The sequence below is a fragment of the Ambystoma mexicanum genome, chromosome 5q, assembly GCF_040938575.1.
Source record: "Ambystoma mexicanum isolate Mex_15411 chromosome 5q, UKY_AmexF1_1, whole genome shotgun sequence".
NCBI lineage: Eukaryota > Metazoa > Chordata > Amphibia > Caudata > Ambystomatidae > Ambystoma > Ambystoma mexicanum.
The window spans coordinates 762,167,902-762,189,551 of record NC_090933.1 but is presented as its reverse complement, the minus strand read 5'-3'; positions in this window follow the sequence as shown (position 1 = coordinate 762,189,551).

Genomic DNA, 21,650 nt, shown 5'->3' with positions numbered 1-21,650 from the left:
TAACAGTTATGTGTAATAACACTGCACCTGTAATGGACTAGCACAAATATTACATATTGGTTAGAAGTAATTCCCAAAACAGCTTCACTCTCAGAGAACTTCAATTTCAAATTTCAGATTATTCACTTTTGATACAGTTGGTTTTCGGTCACATGTGCAAAATTGTCAACTTTTTCATGTGAGAATAAATTCCCCAAATAAAGGTGAACGAAAGGAGGTGTGGGATGAGAAATAATTGAGCGATTGAAGGTGTTCAAAGCTTCATAGTTGTTTTTAGTTAACTGTAGGCGTTACATCTTTCGTTGTTGACAGCTGTTCGCCTCATTTTCTCACTGTTCTGATGAGTATTCCTAACACAATCCCTTTCACAGTTTTGCCCTTTTCTTTTAATTATCACTCACAGTATGAGAGCACATACCTATTCCCGGCTCCCTCCCCAACGCCAGAGGGAGTCTTGCCGTGTTCAAGCCTTCTTCCAAGAACGAAAAATAAAAACAAAAGCGACGCTGTAAAAGGAACATCCATATAGATAATGCTTCTGATGCCTTATCTGACAGCACCTGCTTTTTGACGAAGGTAGATTACAGTTTATTATACGCCAAGTCTTGTTCTGCTTTACAAGGCAGTGTCCACAGAAGACACCAGGGACTCTCTCATCCCTCTAGCTCCCTAAAACAGAAACTAATGTGTGTGTTGCTTTTCTTTAAAAACTTTAAAAACACTTCTGTCCTAATATCTCATTTCTCTTTACTTGTCCTGCTTTTGATTTAAACTGTGATTCCTTGGATCAGCAATGTGTTGAGTTTTAAGATCGAATCACCATTGTGAATCTTCCTTAGTAGCTTGCCTTTAAATGAAACAACATTTCTAAGGAGAACTTAATTATGAATTCTAGAAGGTGTGGCAAATGCATACATATTATAGTGCGGCGATAGCCGTCCTATACTTAAGGTGAGTCGGACTCCCTTAGGAACCCCTCAAAATTCTGTTAATAACTTTCAATTTCGAGTAACAGATTTGACAAAAATATTGGGAGTGATTAAGGACTCGCTGGCCCCCTCAGACTGCAAAGTTTCATAAAGATTTGTTAAAAAATATAAAAGTTATTAAGAAGACAAAAACATTTATTTTTCCAAAAGTGCAGCCTACTTCCCATTCATTTTCCCATAGACAAACAGGGTCAATTGCTGCCAAAGAGCACAGCCCAAACCACTGGATGTTTGGACCGGTGTCTAGTCAAAGGGTCGAATACATTGATTCGAATTACAATAGTTTCGAGTCAAAAGGACCGAAACAAAAAGGTTGAATGCCTTTTTTTAAATATATTTTTATTTTTTGGCTTCCGTATAGGAAAAAAAAGTGTTTTTTACACCAAAAACGTGGGTTTGTGGGGGGACCCCCAAAAAAAAAACATGCAACCTTTTTTTCCCAGTCCTTTTGACTTGAAACTATTGCATTCAAATCAATTGCAGTTGACCCTTTCACCTACAACCGTTTGGACCAGGTCTGAAACAACTTGGGCCTGAAGCGTTGACTCGCGATCCATGCATGTTTGGGATTATTCCATGCAGTAGTTATTTAATTATTTGATGAATAAGGGGGTGCCCCGTCTCAAAAATAGATAGTTATATCTCACGGATTTACCCAAAACAGGTTTTGTTTTAGAAATGAAACAAACATTATCTAGTTTTGTCTCAATGCAAGAGATATTCGAGGTAATAGCTGATGATATGGGAAAATGAAACAGAGGAAAAAAGCTATTTGCAGGTCAAAAAACATGCAAATGCCATCAGGCTATAGATGGGGCGGGATGGTGGATAGAGGGCACCAAGTGAAATGTGGGAATTGGAGGGGGTCTAGGGACTGAGTTTGCAACAAAAAGCATTCTCTAGCCTCAAATAGCCAATTGCATGATATGATATGATATGGCATTTGTAACGCGCCTATACACAAGTGTTTCAAGGCGCGAAAACATCACAGAAACAGTGTGTATTGTGGGGGGAAAGGGAGAGAGCAGAGGAGGTCATCTGTTAAGTGGGGGGAGCCGGCACAGGTGAGGGCCTGGAAAGTATTTTTATTTTCAGCCATTTTGCCCATGTTCTCAGTTATAAAGGACTACGGATAGCCAAGGATATGTGTAGTTCAGTACCAGCGGTTACAGGGTTTTTTTAAAAGATATTTTTACAGCTATAGTAATACCGACGGTGAGAAATCACTGACACAATTGCAATCCAGGTCTCCCATCCATGCAGTAACCAGGACAGATGCTGCTAAGCTTCAAAGTGAGGAAGGGGCCAGCCTCCTTAGGCCATGTTGCCCAATATATGAGAAAACCTTACAAGGCCACTTAGAGAAACGGGCCGGCCCTTTCCTTGCTTTGAACCTAAGCAGGTTTAGTCCTGCTTTGAAGCTAATCAGGGTTAGTCCCAGTTACTGCATAGATCGGCGACCGAAAGGATATCCAAATTATTATTTTTTTTAAACCGTGCTACTGTCAGTCCTTTCCGGTTTTTCACTCAGAGCCAATAATAAAAAAAAAAATATTTTTTTATGGCAACTGTGGGTTTTACATCCCGGAAGTAACTGAGACAAACTCTGCTTATCTTCAAAGGGAGGAAGAGGCCAGCCCCCTAAGGCCTTGTTGCCTAATAAATTGGCCCACTTACAAGACAACATAGTGAACCATGGCTTAAGGGGACTGGATCCTTCCTCGCTTTGAATCTAAGCTGTGTTGATCCTGGTTACTGCCTGGATGGGAGACAGTCCACAGACCCAAATGTGTGTGTTTTCTTAGTTTTAAATATTGCATAACACACAGCATCTCCATTATTTTATTTTAAATTGTGTTACTGTCATACCTTGAAAGGGTTGCACTCAGAGACCCAGTCAAGATGGGGGAATAATGCCACAATTGTACACTTTTTGCCTAACATAGTTCTATAAGGATTTATATAAGGATTTATATATTGGAGTGACACTATGGTATATGTACCTTTCAAGTTAGCATTATAAAGCAGAGTATTGTTGAAAGCCAGACATGGGAGTGAGGAGGGGAAATGATGAGAGGGCAAGTAAGTTATGAGTATTTGTCCACAATGTGGCAAGAGAGTTTGCAATCCTGGACACTGGTGCAGTTATTTTCACATGATTGTGGCTGCTTATCAGGGCACTAGTAAAGGACACATGTGGGTGGACAGCGTAACATTTTTCAGAGGACAGATGCAACTCCTTGCCTTTTTTTGAGGTTACCTAGCTTGCTCAAGTGCTTGGTATCAGGAATTTACTCAGGTTTTACTCCTAGCTTGCTCAAGTGCTTGGTACCAGGAATTTACTCAGGTTTTACTCAGGTTGTCATGTTCCCAGTACTCACAAGACCACAAGCACTTGTTTCGTATTGGGATTTAATTTTCCATGGAATATTGCACTACAGGTTGCTGGGTTTAAAAGGTGGGCATCTTTTATGCTTTGCCTGCATATTTATTGGAACATTTCCTCTCTCAGGTTATTTTTCTATGTTCAGTATTTGTTTTTAAATGACCAATGCTATTTTGTCTTGCACACTTTTGTCTACAATGTAGGTCTATTGAGCTACATTTGTATATTTCACTTTAAGATATATGTTCACTTACTGTGCATATATTCGTGGGTGCTAGCTTTCAGTTTTCACTATGGCGGCAAAAGTACCTGGGCATGTGTTATTTTTGCAGAGGGTCATTATTTCCCTTTTATGTGCTGCTTAAATGTGGGTAGTTGGGGTTGTGCGATGTATGAAAACAGTCACCAAGAGATCGACTATAAAACAAGGGGCTTTTAACATGCTGCGTAACTACAGTGTGGGATCCTTGGCAAATAATATAATTGCATCACAGGACATTAACTAAAAAGATTGGGATTTTGCAAACCCTGCAATCTTTTATACATAATAGAAAAATCGATATTTTTACAGCTATAGTGACATATAGGCTGAAATATCACTGGTAATCCAAGTCTCCCATCCATGCTTAGCTTCAAAGTGATGAAAAGGCCAGCCCCTTCAGGCCATGTTGCCTAATAAGCAAGGCAAAGTTACAAGACTACTTAGAGCAACATGCCTGAGCGGGCTGACCCATTCCTCACTTTGTAGCTGAGCAGTACTGTGAGTATATTCATGGGTGTCAGCTTTTGTTTTTCACTATGGGTGCAGAAAGTATCTGGGCATATGCTATTCCTGAAACCGGTCATTTCTTTCCCGTTTCCATGTTGCTTAAATGTGGTTAGTTGCCGTTGTGCGATTTATCACAACAGTCACCAAGAGACCGGCCATAAAACAAGGTGCTTGGAGCACGAGACAGGAAATTTTGGCGTGTCCAGTTTGGCAGACGCTGTTATGACGTAACTGTTTTGCCGCAGGTCCTGTTTGGACGCGCCCAGTTAGACGCAGCCTGTTGGGCGCAGGGGCCTCTTGGCGCAAGGATGTTTTGGTGTGACAGGTCACAATTGGTGCACCATGAACATGCAGGAGCTTTGATTTTGTGATATGGATTAAACGTGAGACACATTTATTCACTGCAACATTATAAAACAGGATGGAACATGTATTACACCATCTCTGGGCAACATTATAAAAATGAAAAAAATAAATAAAAACACATTTGTGCTGAACGCTGCCTTCGAGAACACTGGCCTACAGGAGTTCGGAACACATCACTATGCTACAATGATATCATTGTTTGGATTCTCACAAGGTTCATACTTAGCCTTTTACAATTGGACATATTAAATCGTAGGTAGTATCAAATGTATGCAACCTGAAGCACTCAACTATTGTGGCATAGTGGTTGAATGCCGGACCTTCAACTCTGGAAAACCAGGGTTCAAGACATTAAAAAACATAAAAATGAAAACTGTATGTTTTGGTAAACAATGTATTCTGGAATGTGTAATCTTAACAGGCATGCATTTGATCCATATACCCTCCATCGTGGAAATGTTTACCCAATCACTACATGATTTTAAGAAGGTCTTTTGAGCTGCACTACCAATGGGTTAATAATGGTTGCACATCTTCCATTGCATGTGAGCCAGTGCAAACAAGACTTTCTTTGCAGCGCAAGGGAGGGGCTTGCCACACAGTCCCATTTATGCTGTAATATTTTGTGCAATTGTGGGGGCAAGTACACACCACTCATCTCCAGCCCCCTAGTCTCACTTTCCCCAGCTGAAAAAAACGCATTCTACTTTTTTTCCACTATCTCTGATTCAACAATACATACCTTCTCCTTCAACAACCTAATAATCCCATACTGCCATTCAACGCAAACAAATAGAGGTGCAGGATAAATCATGAATATAGCCAAGTAACATATCTTGTATTGTTATATGCCACATGCTACTTGTTATTTGGAAGATGATCATTCAGATTTCTGTTTTACTTTGCACTTTGGGACTTGTAGTACAGGACACTTGATGGACAAAACAAAATTACAAAATGCAACCAAAAAAAACAAGAACTCGATGGGCATCTTCCGAATTGCATGCAAACATGCACACACACTGACAGTGAAAACTTGCACTGAATGTGTCACTACACTCACATAAACACACAAGTGCACGCACCTGCACACACACTAACACTCGCCTTCACAGAGAAAATGTACACTGCATGCACAATCCTTCACACACACACCTTTACACCATGTGCACACATGCTCACATCAAACACACACACACTGCATGCACACCCTCTCAGATGACATGTACACCAGCACACCACACATTCCCACTTACACTGAACATGTATTCAAAAAGAGGACTACACCATCTCTGGGCAACATTATTAAAAAGAAACAATGAAATTAAACAAATCACATTTATGCTGAACGCTGTTATCAGAGAATCCTGGCTTGCAGGAGTTCGAGACGGAACATTTAACCATTATGCTAGACTAATGTCATTATTCCGATTCTCACAAGCATCATACATAGCCTTTTATCATTGAACATATTAAATGATAGGCTAAGGATATGCTGCATGCAGCACCAAACCGTTGTGGCCCAGTGGTTAAATGCTGGGCATTGCACTCTGGCAGACCAGGGTTCAAGGCTGTATGTTTTTTAATTTGAATTTTAACTACTTTAATTTAATTTTTTTTAAAAAGCAATGCAATTGGGAGGTGGCAAGGTTTGTTGCAGTGCAGTCCTGTGATCTTATGTGGCATGAGGGCGTTTAGACATGGCTGCAATGTTGCCACATCCAAACATCCCTTGTGCCAAAATAACGGCTGCATAATGGCTTTCACACCAAAAGGCCATGCTGAAATAGGCACTGCGGCTGAATGGCCACACCAAATTGGCGCATGACAAAATTACGACATTGACAAATGGTGTACCACTTGGAGGCCGCTGCTTAAGCAAAGTGTGTGGTCCATGGCAAATAATTAGATCGCACTGCGCAGTTACCTAAAAACATTGTGCATTCTCACAGCCTGCAATCACAAGACCATGCTAGTGGTCTGGAAACATTAAAAAAATCTATTGAATAACAAAACCCTTGAAATTCAAGGAAAAACTTTAGTCGCAGGGTCGCTAAGGTGAGCAGTACATTGTAGCAAAACCTTTGAAATTCAAGAGAAAAGACCTTATTTTGCAGGAATGTTAAGTTGAGAACTTAATGCAACAAAAACCCTGAAATTCAGCTAAAGCCATCTTAACTTTGCACCCCACATTGCGAAGCCTAAAATGATGACATCAAGACCACATCACTGATAACATCATTAATTACATGTATGGGAACACTGAAGACATTACAAATCACATCACTGATGCCGTCACTGGTGACAACACTAATTACATTGAATATAACTGATTACATCAATAATGGAATTAGACATTAGCTCATGAAAAAGTTTCATTACCTTAATAACAATTTAGGCCGTAGACCTGGCCATGACAAAGGCTGAGATCACTGTCCAGCACCAAAAGCCATAGCTAGTTCTCAGTTAGTGTTAAAAAGTACCATTGTGCATTGTTAAAAGCCATGTCTAGTAGCCCATCAATATTTTAAAATATACAGAGGGCAACGTTGAAACTGTAGTCAGTGACCATGGCTAATGGCCACAGCTAGTGCCCATTAATATGTTAGAATATACAGATGGCACAGCCAAAGGCCGTGGCCACTGGCTAGTATTGTGTTAAAGACCATGGCTAGTGGCTGGTTAGTGTTGTACAATACACAGTGGGCAGTGTCCAAGGCCATCTCTTATTGCATTTTATTATTTTAAAATATACAGTGGACATGTCCAAAAGGTGTACAAACTGCTCAAGGACAAAGGCCATGGCTAGTGGCCCATGTATATGTTCGAATATATAGGGGGCACAGAATATTTTGGCCACTGGCCAGGATTATGCTAAAGCCCATGGCTAGTGCCTGGTCAGTGTATATAATATACACTGGACACGGTTCAACGCTGTATCCACTGGTAAAGGCCAAAATCCATGGTTTGTAGCCTGTTAGTGTTTTACAATATTCAGTGCACATGGGTGAAGGTTTTGACCACTTTTTTCCCTGAAGGCCAGGACTAGTACCCATTCATGTGTTAAATTATATTTGGCCATGCACGCTGACCATTGCTGAAGGCCATGCTTAATGCCAGTTACTGATGTAATGCAATTTGTGATGTCATCAGTAATGTGATCTGTGATGTCATCATTGTGGTCATAGGCTGCACAATGGGGGTGAAGTTATGGTGGATTTAGCTGAATTTCAGGGGTTTTGTTGCGTTAAGTTCTCAGTTTAACGTCCCTGCAACTAACGCTTTTTGCTTGAATTTCAAAGGTTGTGTTACAATATATTGCTCACCATAACGTCACATGCAACTAAAGTTGTTTCCTTTAATTACAGGGCCTGTGTAAGTGGCCCTATAGTTATGGTTAAGTTGCTCAACCCATAGGAAGAACATTTTTTGGGCGGCTTATAACTTTGCCCCCCTGGACTAATCCTCAACAAACATTGCAAAAAAAGGTATATGGCCCCCAAGTAATGAGTCTTCTAAGTTTGGTACGGTTTTGTCAAGGGCGGGCAAAGTTTTAGAGGGGTCCTATCATTTGTGGAAATCCTCATAGACACATTGGACACAACTGCCGGACAGATTTTCACAAAATGTACTCCAGGAGTGGCTGCTTGGCCATGAAATCATGCTTTTGTAAATTTGGTGTAAATCCATCCAGTAGTTTTTTTTTTTTTTAAACGGCCAAAAAGGAGGTAAAAAAATGAGTGATAGCAGGGTCCAGTCTGCAGACTCACTTCCCTATTCGGGTTCGCAAACACCCCCTAGAACAACCTGGATCCTGCGTGATGTCCGCAGACATCATAAGCGCCTGCTGATTGGTTAATGAGAAGCACGAGGTGCGTCATATTTTTTTAAACGGTCACCATTTTGGATCCGCGCATAGCATCCGGTGTCCGCGGATAGCGCAGTGAAAAAACATATTAAAAAGCGCAACGTTGCACTTGTCAAACAAAATAAACTATCTCTGGGAAGGAGATGGCTAATGAGGATGGGATATGGCCATAAAAAGCCAGAAATCTGGCGTTTTTTCTTCTCCGATGTCTGTGAACATCTCAGATGTTCAGGGACCTTCCATGATGTTGGCGAACATTGCAGATGTTCGGGGGCTTCCATTCATATTTCTGCATGATAGGGTTGGTGAAAAGGAGTTTTGGATGGCTTAAAATTCTGGCCCAACTCAATGAAACTGCATGACATTTTGCAATATCATTCTGGACCTTACCCTGAATGATTCTGCAAAGTCTGGTGCTGTTTTGCCAAGAGGCAGTAAAATTAGAGGGTGTTCCAAAAATATTTAAAAGGCTTATAAATTTAGTGTTGTTTGACAAATCTGCACAAAAGTTTGCAAAAAGATTTTAGACCCATATTTGAATGCTTTTGCAAGGTTTGGTGGGATTGTGTCAAGAGGGTCAAATTAGGCAGGGGTTTGAATAATGTTTGATGGTTTATAAATTTGTTGCCATTTGATGAATCTGTTAGCAGAAATATTATAGATTATAGACCCAACATTGAGTGTTTGTGCAAAGTCTGAATGGATTTTGTCAAAATATGGCTAAGTTATGTGAGTATTTTTTGTACGTACATTTTTACAATTAAAAAACATTCAACATAGATCATTTTGCAGCACACCTGTGCAAGGAACATTGGCAAGGACCCGAAAGCATTGTTTTGCAAATGTGTCTTTGTTTTATTTTTTGAAAAGTGTCATAATTTAAGTACAATGGAGTTTGTGAAGATATGGTAAGTTATATAACTATTTCTTGTATGTACATTTTGACACTTTTCACAAACTAAAACATGGGTGGATTTGCAGCAAACCTGTACAAGGAGCATTGGCAAGGACTCGAAAGCATGGTTTTGCAAATGTGTCTGTGTTTTATTTTTTGAAAAGTGTTATAACATAGGTGCAAAATATTGTGATATGCCATCGGTGACTGAGGTATAGCCTGTAGCCATGGGCAGTGGCCAGAACGTCCGGGCCATGGCCAAAGGCCATTATTCAGACAATGTGGCTAGTGGCCATGACCTCGAGAAACTGGCTATGGTGTTTAGGTAGGCATGCCCACCAGGGGCCGACTATGTCATAAAGGTTTTCGAAATCGTCAAGGTTTCAATGGGAAAAGAATTATGCTTGTGGCTACAGCCTGAAATGCTAGACGGAATTGCAGAAAATATGTGCAAGAAGCATCAGCAAGAACTTCAAGGCATGGTTTTGCAAATCTGTCCTGTGTTTTATTTTTTTTATAGTGTCAACATGTAAGTGCCCAACACAGTGATATAACTCTGATGCCTGGGCAATGTGCCTATCCCTCAGAAAGGAGAAATGTTTACTGATTTGCTTATTGGGGCATGTAGCATGGTGAAGCCCTGGGTTTGCATGGGAAAAAATATTCTGCTTGCGGCTACAGCCTGAAGTGCTCAACTGTATTTTCAAAAATGTTTGTGACGAGTATCAGCAAGGACCTGAATGCATGTTTTTGCCAATCTGTCTTGTGTTTTATTTTTCTGAAATGTCAGAATGTAAGTACAAAAACTAGTGATATAAAAGTGGGTCTGGACCTCAGCAAATGCATACTCTGATTTGCGTACTGGGGGATGCGGCAGGGTTGAAGCACATGGCCCATGGATTTTTTGCAAAAAACATGTTTGTTAAATGAGGTTTATAGTTTGTTCATATATGTTAAAAGATGAACTATAAATAATTTATATACCATGATGTAACATCAAGAAATAATGTCACTTATAAAAACCTATTAAATTGACAAATAACATTTTGTTAAAGGGAAGTTAAGGTTCAGATGCACCCAACCCTTGGGACTCCTCTGTCCCACCCGTTAGCCCGTGATCTCTCACCTTGGCATCCCTCTCCTTAATACTAGAGTAGAGTGTCTGATCAACCAATTTGTCACTTATTAAGAAAAACTCAGGTAATGCCCCGGGGCCCATATTTATAGGCCCGAGCGAGTACTCCGGCCCGGATTATGTGCGTGACCGGGACATAAAAAAAAAAGAAAACGACCAAGAAAATGGCTGCCATGCAAATGGAAAACGGAGTCCGTTTTCCCTTTCCATGGTGGCCATTGGGAGGGGACGCGCTGGGAACACAAGTGTTCCCAGCGCGTCTGCTCCCGAAAAAGAAAAAGAAGCAGAAGGTAAGTGGGATTGGGAGGGAGGGGAAGAAAAAAAAAAGAAAAAAAATACATACCTGCGTTCCCGGCGGGGGACGATGGAAGCTTACAGCCGTGTGGAGGCTCGAAGCGGGGCCATCCCCGCTCCAAGTCTCCACACTGCTGGAGGCTGCTATCATCCCCCACGGGGACGCAGGAGCAAGCAGGTAAGGAGGGAGGGAAGGGAAAAAAAAAGAAGCTTACCTGAGTCCACCGCGGAGGACGAAGGCAGCCTCTCAGCCCTGTGGAGGCTCGGAGCGGGGATGGCCCAACTTCGAGCCTCCTCATCGGCTGAGGGGCTGCCACGCCCCCCGCCGAGGACAAGGCAGCTGGAATCCCAGCCGAGAGTCAAAGGATTCTCGGCCGGGTAAGGACCCGGTGAGAGCCAATCAGAATGCGTGGCAGCCCCTCAGCCAATGAGGAAGCTCAAAGCGGGGCCATCCCCGCTCCGAGCCTCCCCGCTGCTGAGAGGCTGCCTTCGCCCCCCCACCGGGGACTCAGGTAAATTGTTTTGTATTCCCTTCCCCCCACCACCCCCCAAACTTACCTTCTTGTTCCTATGTCCCCAACCCCCGCTCCGCGCCTCCACACACAGCTGGAGGCTTCCCTCGTCCCTCGCCGGGGATGCAGGTAGGTTTTTTTTTTGTTTTCTACCCCCATCCCACTTCCGCCCTCCCAACCCCACTTACCTTCTTTTTGATCCTTTTTCGGGAGCGGAGGCGCTGGGAACAGTTGTGTTCCCAGCGTGTCTGCTCACGATGGCTGCCATGGAAAGGGAAAACGGACTCCGTTTTCCCTTTCCATGGCGGCGGCCATTTTCTTTTCTTTTTTTTTCTCCCGAAACTCTGCAGCGTTTTGGGACAAATAAAAAGCTTTTAGTGCCCCGGTCACGCAATTTTTGCGGGCCGGGGTACTAATAGCAATATAACACGAGCGTCGGGGGCATTACCGACTCTGGTAATGCCCCGGGGCCTTCTGTAAGGCCTTGGTTTCGCTCGGGGCCTTACCTATGGGCCCCGGGGCATTACCTGAGTCGGTAATGCCCCCGACGCTCGGGTTATATTGCTTAATTAACGCATGGTCTGAGATAATCCTCTCCTTAATATTAGAGCAGAGTGTCTGATCAACCAATTTGTCACTTATTAAGAAAACTTCTATACGTGAATACGAATTATGAACCAATGAGTAAAGGAGTATTCTCTATCAGTTTGATGGAGCACCCTCCAGATCTCTATAAGATTGTACTTAGACGCAAACCGTTTCAATTCTGCACTAAATCTTTCACCATTGTACCTGCGGTCTGATCTCCTGTCCAGATTACTATCCAGTACTAAATTAAAATCACCACCCAAAATTATATCTTCTCTCTCCATTTCATTCAAAAGACTTTCTATCTGTCTAAAAATGTTTAAGGTTGATGTACATGGAGCATATACTGTCCGCACAGTCATTTTCCTCCCATTATATACCACATCAATTAATAGAATACGTCCCTCCTCATCTTTCACTTCCTTTTCAATTTTAATTGGTAATCCTCTTCTAAACAATATGCTAACTCCCCTAGATTTAGAGTCATAGTAACTTGAGACCACTTGTGGATACGATTAGTCAAATATTCCCCAATTTGTTCATTTAGATGTGTCTCTTGAAGAAATGCCACATCACCTCCACTCCTCCAAATTCGGGCCAAAACTTTCTGCCGTTTGATCACACATCCAATGCCCTTCACATTCCAAGAAACAAAGTTTAACGGACTAATATTTCACTATACAGGTACTGCAATTTTTACCTGCCAAAATAAATGATTTTTAATATACGCAAACATCCTCAGAAACTATTGTGAGATAGAAGCAAAGCTAAAATGATTCTATAAGGAGTGGGGAATGAAAGTAATGTGAAAAGAAAAAGAAACATAAGAGAAAAACAAAACCAAAAACATTACACCCACACACATAAAAACAACAATACACATATAAAAGTATTTATCCAATCCAAAAGTCCAACAACCATCAGACTTGTAAGCAGATTTATATACATCCAAACCCCCATTCCGAACTATCCTCACCAGTCACCCCAGACCATGTTCAACACATCATATTACAATTCCTTTCCTTACTCCAAAACAAAAATTACCTTAAATCTACCCCTATTTAAGTATGTATCCCCAAAAACAAATAGAAAACTCTTATTACCGATAGTTGTTGTTCAATATGTTCCATCAACAGACCATATCTTACTGCCAATCTCCAAAAACTACCCACACAAACATATACCCACACTCTATCAATGCTCCCAGTAGATTAATCACACTTCCCATTTCCATTTGCATAAGACATATTGATGTTGCACAGGAATCCAAAACCACTACTTCCCCTTTTCCCCAGAGAAACCTCTACATTTTATCAATGTTAACAGTTTCCCAGGACCACCTCATACAGAACTATTGCACATTAATATATGCATCAAAACATTTTCTAATGGCAATCCGTAGACGCTAACTAGTCTACATGTATGAAAGTACCTCCCAACTACCAAAACATTCACAGCAACTATAGCAACTCACTTATATGATCCCTATTTCATCCATGTTTTTAATCAATAACCTCTTCCCACACTTATTACATATATGATTTTTCCTAAAGTCACTAAAATCCCAAATTATCATTAATATTCATTACAACCTTTGCAGTTTCAATCCCTTCAAAATATATGATTGTTGACTCCCTCCAGTATAAAAGGGGAGTATACACATTCACTGCCAAACACTCTTACATACAAATCCAATTCTGTATGAATATAAGCATATTTCGTCCTTCTTGCCTCGTATAGGCTCCATAAAAACCTTCAAGAATTACAACACATACAGTCAATCACAGTGAGCCACACTCATATTGAATCATCCTAATCATATCTGATATACCATTCCTAACACCATCACTATAATGTTTTAATTCCTAGTCTGCAGTATAGACTCAACAAAGTATACTAACAAAAATATAAAACAGATGCTGCATGTACTTGAGAAATTAAACCTAGCATGGCTAATATGAAACAGAGTGATTACTAACACATTGTTAAAGGCGATCATCCCATTGAGTCATCATGAAAAATTGTATCCAGCATTTTTTTAGAATTACATCTCTACCCCAATATCAAGCAGAAGAAATAAATGGACAATTCAAGTTCAACAGCCACTCTCCAATATCAAGTGATCCAAACACACGTACTTCATTGCATCTCATATACCAAACTTATAAATGGCACTCAAAATGGCATCTCATCCAGTTTCAGGTCTAAACCAAAATTTGTCATATGGAGCAGTAAGTGCTTTCCACCAACATGAGACTACTATTGGTTACTCTCAAATCACCAGGCACTCCCCTTTTAACTACTTTGCTGTCAGCTCCTTCCATTCCAATGTGTCCATACAATTCACCCATAGATTCCCCTCAAACAGCTAATAAATGAAAAATATGCAGCCGTAGTACCACAGTAACATTTTTGTGCCAGAGGCCATACCTTGCTGGCTAAAAACCATGCCAGTGGGATTCTGCCCCTAAGTGCCATCACACACATAGATTGACAGGGATAGCCACCAGAGTGTGCACCTTTCCATCATACCCAATACATACTCATGCATTAAGAATTCATAGTCAGTTTTAACAAAACCAATAACTGTGGATGTACCCAAGAATTTCCCTTCTCAGTTATGCAATGGGTAGATGTCCACCAACATACTGTAAAAAAAAAAACTGGAAACTGTGCTCCTCTCCCTCCACTCACATCCTCTGTCAAGAATGTCGTACGTCACACGTGTAATAACACCATGGCATTGCACCTCCAAGATGGCGTCACTTAACAAAAACAGTGCAGCATTCTTTAGTTTCTGTTCTCTCCAAGGGCTGGATAACGCCAAAAAAGCTGCTCCCGGAACAAACCCCAGCAGTGTCAGATCATTAGACAGTACTCAAAGTTGTGAAACAAGCTTTACATTTAGTTTTCTGTAGGAGACACATCTGTGGGACAGAGAGAGAACCCGTATATCACCCTGAATCCTGCTGCATGACTGTCCATTCCAATCTTCCCCTGATACAAACCTGGCATTGCAAGGTCTAATTATTTCCATAGCAAGACAGTACTGAACATTAGGAGCAATGTTAACATTAAAGTGACTTTAACTTCAATACCATAATACAAAATGCTAATGGAAATGTTGGAGAATCTTATTGAGTCTAATCACTTTACTGAGAAATGTAAAGTAGATGGAGTCTATAAGATCATCTTTTTAGTTCGATTTTTTAAATTGTGAATGTTGGTTCCTAAAGGAACCTTTTTTTAGTGTTTTTTTTATTTTATATTTTTTTGTTCTTTATTTTCAGGATAGACCAAGAAGTAAGGTGGGGGAAGAGAAATAATGGAAGGGGCGCAAACCGCAGATAAGGTGGGGCAGGTGCATAGGGCAAGATGTTATGCATATGTTAAATGTAAAGTAGGGGGTAGTGTTCCTCATGCTCTTTGATTACAGCCTCGAAAGCACTTTGTAATTTCTCCCCCCTGCAGAGCGGTGTGTTGCAGTATATACAGAGTACTGTTGTCTTGGAAAGAAATGGATCAACAGCCTCTTTTATGGCTTGCAATGTAGTTGGTGGGATGTTCTGCGCCATAGGAATGGCCTGTGTGGTGGCAGTAGCGGTTGAGGAGGTTGATGTAGAGGAAGAAATACTACTACTTCCTGAGAAACAGCCGTTCTGACAGCATCCCGGTGGTTGAATTTGGTGTGGCGTTGCATGTAGGTGGTCCCATAAGAGTACTGCCCATTTGACCTTGGTAGTCTTAAGTACACCACCAACGATGGTAAAAAATCACCATACCCATGATGAAGGCATTTCCTGTATCTCATCTTCCCGGTCCTCTTGATTTTATTTATGCATCATTGTACTTTTTCCGATATCCAGGTCCTCCAGCTGGTGGTGTTGGTAGTGGTGGCTCCTGTGGAGGAGGGATGGCCATGGCTGATGCCATTTTCGAAGTAACATTGTAGTTGTGCTAATATTCTTCCAAGCATGTGCTCTCTCCTGAATTTTAGATGTATAATCAGTAAGAATAGGTGTATGCTTGAAACTTCCTAGATCAGCTGAAAATGCAGTTTCCAACTGTTTGCGAAGCATGGAACCATTCGTGAAGCGCCGACCCATTCGCGAACACGTCATCATGTCATGAGCATGCATGGCCACTTGACACTGTCCCAAAAGTCAAGGATGATGTCAGACGTTTACGAACGTTAGCGAACACAAAAACAGTGCAAAAGTTTGCAGATAGTTCATAGAAGTGTTAAAAATGTTGCTAGGAGGTGGGGAATGGCACAGTTTTACTTGAAGCTTTGTAGATTGGCTGACAATGCCGATATAATGGGGGTAAATATTATATTAGGAAGTACTAGCACATTAGGGTGTTAAAGGGACGTTATGGTTACAAGTAAAACTAACAAAAACCCCAAAATTCACCAACTATGGTAAGCTAAACAACCATAACCTGTGCCACCACCATGCACTGCTCAGATTAACGATCTAGATGGGAGGCGACTGTCTCCAGACCCGACAACACCTTTTTGAGTCCAGTTCCCTCGACTCACTAGGTCAGTGTATTTACTAAGCCTATTAGTTACTTTGAAACACAATACACTATACCCCTTGACGAGTTCATTTGAATTATTCTTAGGACCCAACGAAAGAGATTCTACTTGAATACATTATGAAATATGAGCACATCCGGCCCTGAAGATGGATTAATGGATTCCAAAACACGTTGGCACCTCATACCAACTAGGAGTGCTTTTTTATGTTGAAAATTTCAAAAGGATTTATGTTGGAAACTATACATGTTATCACCAATGATGTAATTGGGACACAACTTGTCATACTCATTCGATTCACCTTCTTTTTGGTTTACCTGCATTTTTTATAGCTTAAACCGTACTATTGTTGTATTTTGAATTACTGTATTTTACGACACCCTTCACGGTGCACTGTTGAAACTAACATTGCAACAGACAGAGACTTTTGTTTATATAAAACCTGATAACTTTCAGTTTTAACCTGTTTTGAGTCAGTTTGGTCCTTTTCCTTGTCTTACTCCAGCAGGCGGACAGAAATATTGAAATACACACTTTAATGATTACGTACTGTGTTAAACTATTCAGCACAGTTGTATGCTGCTCGCCATCTAAATTACAAATTTACAGCCTCAACTGTCATGGATATGTGACTCATTGGAGCCATCTAACTTCTGTTCTAGTTGAAATATTTGACCTGGGATATTATCCCGCAAGGAGTGCAGCTTTGGGCTCCTGTTTGGCAACGTCCAGGGTGTGTATTTTTTGTACCTATGTATTTTGATCTCAAGTGGCCTCGAGGTTTTCCCAGCCGCACCTGAAATTTATCTTACTCTACCTGATGAGACATACTAATACACTACCCTACTTACGAGGATTATCTTCTTATTGAACTTATATTTGCCTAATTCAGTAGTGCTTCCCACCCCCCATCTCCTCACTGCTCAGATTAACACCCACAACATGAAAGGCATCACAAATGTAATTGATGACATCACTGATAACATGACATATTAAACATGTTGATGAAAAGACCCTGCAAGGGGTTGTTTTTATCATGTTGGTAGCAAGATATCAGGGGTGATCGGGAGATATATCATGAACTAGTTAATGTGTTTAAAAATGTACTTAGCAAAACAAAAGAATCCTGCACAGAAAAGGCGCAAGCGCCGCGCGCTGAGAGCCAAGAAAGAGCGGGCGCCAGCCGTGCAGCAGTGAAAAAATTGCGTGCCATGAGTATTCATGGATTTCCCAAGGCAACAGTAGCCGTGGAGCAAGGAACACCAAGCTGCACCAGTAACGCCCCCAACACTCCCCCACGCGCAGTAAAAAGCAAGTGAAATGCCTAACCCTGGACCAGCATAGAGCCCCCCAGCCAAATCGGGTGAAAACTCAGCGCATACCCCGTCCGCACCACAGACAAATCACGTGAAAAAACAATGTGTACCCCATCCGCACCCAGACAAATTGCGTGAAAACTCATTGCGTGCCCTGTCCGCACCCCAGCCAAATCACGTGAAAACTCAGTGCGTACCCTGTCCACACCCCAGCCAAATCACGTGAAAAGTCAGTGTTTACCCAATCCAAACCCAAGACAAATTGCGTGAAAACACAGTGCATACCCCATCCGCACCCCAGACAAATTTGCGTGAAAACTCAGTGCGTACCCCGTCTGCACCCCAGCCAAATCATGTGAAAACTCAGTGCTTACCCCGTCCGCACCCTAGCCAAATCGCGTGAAAACTCAGCATGTACCCATCCGCACCCCAGCCAAATTGCATGGAGACTCTGCACGTACCCCGTCTGCACCCCAGACAAATCACGTGAAAACTCAGCACGTACCACGTCAGCACCGCAGACAAATCACGTGAAAACTCAGCACATACTCCTTCCGAACCCTATTCACTCCAAAACAAGCTGCGATACCCACACAAATCTACAGGAAGAAGCCCCCTCCTGATGGGACACAGACACAACAGCCCCCATCACCCCAGCCTGCAGGCAGCCCCCACAATACCTGTGACATCCCAGCCCCCATCACCCGAGCCTGCAGGCAGCCCCCACAACACCTGTGACACCCCAGGCCCCATCACCCCAGCCTGCATGCAGCCCTCTCCAGACTGGACATCACCTGCATGCTGGATGCTGACATCATGACACATGTAAACTCCATCGAAGCATGTCGAGCACCTTGACTGCCATGCAGTGACACCACCCAGAACCCCCTGTCCAAAAGATATCCTGCAAACAGAAACAAATGCATACACCTAGGCCACATCATTGAGTGTGTCAGCTGCTCAAACACAATTTCTGTCTCCAACCATCTCCTAACATGCACATCACACAAGTGAATGGTAAAGTGAGGCCGTGCAGTCCCTGTGACAAAGTCATGTCAATAATTGCCATGTAGAAATAGTCCCACAGTGACAGATTCCAAAGCACCCTCAATGTGTGCCACATGAACAGACACTGCCCAGGTGTGTCACGGCCTGAGCCTCAATGAGCTGACATTACCATAGCAGAGAATCCAATAAACAAATCACTGTTCCTCCCATGTGTGAAGGACATGACATGACATCCTATCAAATGACATGTCATTCATACTGCACATATAAACAAGTGTAAGAAGCCGCTAAGAGTCTGGGGAGAGGGAAGACAGTGATGACAGAGACACCAAAGTTGGTAGGGAAGGAGACATAGAGATGGCGCCAGTGCCTGTGAAGTGGGGAGTGAGAAAAGGGGGTTCGAGGAGGGTGCAGTGCATGTGAAGGACATCATAACAAAATATGAAAATTGAAGAAAATAAAGAAACTGTGCCCAGCTGGTGTCAAGTCCAACCCTAAGTGCAGGCAGCAGGTGTGAAGTGCAGGTAGGTGGCTGTTGGCATACATAAAACAGTCCAATTTTGGGGGATGCCAAGGAGGCAGTGCAGGTGTGCAAGTGGCGTGCGAGGGGACCTTTGCCCAAGGCCAGAGGGTAGCCAGGTGACCAATGCAGATTCAGACAGTTCATTGAGGCAGAGTAGTACCAAAAGCACAAGCAACGAGGAATGACTCAAGTTCTGAATGAGTACATGGCAATCAAACAGGGTGCTAGCCACCAAGAGTGCTGCATTGGTCTGCCAATGTGTACAAACATATAAATAGAAAAATAGACTGCCAGTGCAAGATGCCCAACAACACCAGAGACAATCAAAACAGCACAAACACATGCTGGTGAAGGGCAAAGCACGACATGTGTGTTACACTGCATCAAACAAATCCTGCAGAAAAAACGTGACCATTTTACACTCCCATCAGTCATCCCACCCACCACCCTCACAAGCACAGTGAGGGCCAATACACAGTGATGCTGCACATGTGAAAGCTAATGAAACCTGACTGTGCACACCCAAACTCACCATTCACACACATCCACTGGTCAACCACATGTGCATATGCCCCACGCAAATGAACAGCAAACATTACACATGCATGCAAGTAAGCACACACATGAACAACAATGGTCATTAGCACAGACACCAAACCAAGGAAGAAAGCCACAAATTGGATAAAAAAAACTCAGAGAAACAGTTATTGTGAGTAAACAAAATAAAACATATTCTCCAGTTGTATTATGTTCATACACACAGCAAATAATAAAGCAAAATATGTACAATAAGAAATAAAAATTATGTTAACATGTCCAAAATAAACTTCACAATAGGTACATGGAAACATAAAAAGAAAGAAAAAAATGTCAATGTCCATAAAAGTCTTCTTCAAATATAATGAATATGATAAATAAAAACATTTCCGCATGGTGAGTATCAAGTTTAAAAAAACAAGTGAACTATGTACAAGTAAACATGGAGCAAAGTCCAAAATGCACTCCATATCAAGAACACAAATGAAACCTATTTTTTTTTATTGATTTAGTTGAGAATCACCTTTTCAATATGACTTACATCTTTGTTCTTAAAATAATTCATATAAAAATACATAAAACAGAAAGAGAAAAAATACATAAAAAGAAGAGCACGAATAATAAATTAACATAACTCAAAAACAAGAAAATGTGCTTCAGATTGTTTCCTGACTAATTTTTCCACATTCTTACATTTAAAAATATTTCTCACTTAACAGATCATTGTAGTTACATCATCTTATCAAGAAAATAGTCTCAATCTATATGCTTGTCTAGTTCACAGTGTTCATCAAATATCTAATTTTACATCTTTGCCTTTCCCATCGAACATATTAGTATCTTCTAGTCTAAGAGACGGCAGAAAATGTATAACAGCAATTCTCACTTTGTTGGCTTCAGCATTATAAATCATATACCAGAAATCTTCCGTCAAGAGGGACTTACAAATGAACAAAATACTTATATGCATCAAATATATCTTTAAAGAATTAAATCCTTTTGTCCTGAAGTGCCAGAAAATATGTGACCAAGATGTGGTAAAGTTTCTGGAGTCCCTGGAGTTGTGCAGACTCGACGCAAATGTTGTGTGGTTAGTTGTATCCTTGTAAATAGATAATACTTGCAAAATGGAATTACCTTCAGTTGTCACGATACATTTTCGATAAAGGGCACATAATTTCCCCATGTACATCGTGTAGAGTGATGTTAGTCCTAATTCGTAACAAATTAAACATATTGATGTACTATTTGGTAGTTCTAATATGGCCTTCCAAAACAAACCCTCAAGGGGCGACCAAAAAGATTCATCTCTCCATGCCCTTGTTTCAGCACCATGTGTTGTTGTAGGAATAGTTTTTTGATTATAGTAAATTAGAACCAGCTTAAGGGAAAATGTCCCATATTTGTGAAGTAAAATAGAAGCCTGAGCTACAGCCGTTCTCATTTTAGTTCTAATGTCATTATAATATGGCGCATCAGAGCGCATAGTATTAACGTTAAGCCCCAGATTATTATATTCACATACGGATTCAAGTGGATGGCACTGAGTAGACCAGGTTTGATGGATCTTTTTCTACGCAAGTGGTGTAGCCACAATCATCACTTTCGATTTTTTAAGATGGACAGTCAGTTCATTTTGGATAACATAATGTTCCAACTTGTTCAACAAAGCTTGTAGACCCATAGGTGTTTTCGCCATTAACACCAGATCATAGGCGTAGAACAGCCACGGGATCGTACAGTTTCCCAATCGGGGAGCATCAGAAAGCACACTGGCAAACTGTGTCGCAATGTCTACAATTATATAGTTAAACAAGGAGGATGCCAATAGTCAACCCTGTTTCAGACCTCTATAAGTAAATATTTGACGGGATAATTTACCTTTCATGGACAATCGTATTTGGATAGATGTATCCGTGTG